Raw genomic sequence first — 1771 nt, 5'->3', positions numbered from 1 at the left:
GCACAAATATCAGCCCATAAAAGTGCTATTTGCAGTTTTTGTTTAGTATGATGTTAGTCATGGAAATTTTCCTCCTACTCTCTTATAGTGCTTGAATGTTGTCGTGGCCCTCCTATGAGATGACAATACCAGCAATGGCCCCAAGCCAATTTGAGTATTGGACCTCATGGTGACATTATGGTGTTTCTTGCTTTTTCAAATAAGTTTATCAGTGACATCAGAGGTTAATCCACCGCTTTAGTATTGCCATGACCTTTGGCACAGATGTTCAGGTTCCCCAGAAGATGAAGTCAACTGATTTTGGTGATTTTCTGGGATTTTCCACTAGTTTCACGTTGACATTTTTGGCTTTTAGTGACATAAACTGTTCTGTTTCCATGAATTTTGGTGTTTCCTCCAGGATAAACAGCTTTGGTGATGTCTTGACTTTTGATCTACCGCCACCATCAGGTCAAAATTTTAATTAAGTGCTTTGGTTTATTACCAAATACCAGCAAAACTAATGACATACCCATCAGCCTCAGATGTACTTTGTGTTGAGTGAAAAGCTAAATTAATATCATGGTCCTCATCTTATCTCCTCATGATGCATAGAGCCTATATATCTTGGTTGCATGCCTTTCTGTGAAACCCTTTGAACACTCATCTTTAAAGGATAACTGCTATACAGTATAGGCTTACATTGAATGTATTATTAACAAGTAATCCACTGGGTACTAATACTGTTTTCTAGTGCAGCTACCATCTAGCTCTGTATTTATTCGAGTACACGTTGCTCTGCTGCAACCTATTTATCTGTATCTCATTGACAAATGCTGTTTTCTATATATTTAGATGATATTATTAAAATGGTTTGCATGTGATCACACTTTAGTTGTCAAGGTTCAGATCATATATGTTCAGTCGGATCATATATATAGGCTCTTTTTCAAGAGAAATGTTCATGGATTGTATCATGAACATTTCTCTTGAAAAAGTGTTCCACAAGCAGAGCAAGTAATTAAGTTGTCAAAATGTAATTTTGTTATTGTGACATAATTGCCACATCTTTAGGTCATTGCAGAAATAGTCAAATGTAGTTCCTCTACTGTGTGGGAGACTGATGATTCATTTAATAAAACCATTATATGGTATCACATAACAAACCACACTGAACGCCGATGATGAGAATGTCAGCAACCATATTGTTTTCAGGGTGTGTTGCAGGAATGATTCACTCTTTGTGAGTTGGTATCAAAGTAGATGATCTGAACCTGCAGAAGTGAGAAAAGAGGAGATAAAGAGTGAAAAGAGAGGAATTGTAGGGAGTGAAAGAAGGAGCAAAATATGCTTTTCACACTGTAGCTTGTTTTCAGGTATCATGAGAGTAGCTTTGAGAGCAAGGGCAAAATATAAATTGACCTGCATTACTCCGCCTCCAGCAAGACGTTGGGACAGAAACCAGGCACATAATTAAACCAGCCTCTCTCTCCACAATCATTGCGACATTGCATAGCATAGCATTTTTTGCCAAGGAACAAGCAGAAGCAGCTCTTGCCGCAAACTGAGATGCCCCTTTGTCCCTAACAATCACAGACGTACGCACAAACACAACTGTGTGTGTGTTTGCTGACTCTACATTTTCAGATACACTGGTGGCACAGGAGCTAGAAATACAACAAAAACAACTTCTTTAATGCAAAACAGAGCAAAAGTTGAAACACTCTCACAAAAGATTATCAACTCCAAACATAGTCTCACAAATAAGTTGTTTTTTTGGGTTTTTTTTTTT

This window comes from Morone saxatilis, unplaced genomic scaffold, assembly GCF_004916995.1.
Source record: "Morone saxatilis isolate NCDOM2014 unplaced genomic scaffold, NCSU_SB_2.0 Contig18, whole genome shotgun sequence".
In the NCBI taxonomy this organism is placed as follows: Eukaryota; Metazoa; Chordata; class Actinopteri; family Moronidae; genus Morone; species Morone saxatilis.
The sequence above is the reverse complement of the archived record's forward strand: the minus strand, read 5'-3'. Positions refer to the sequence as shown.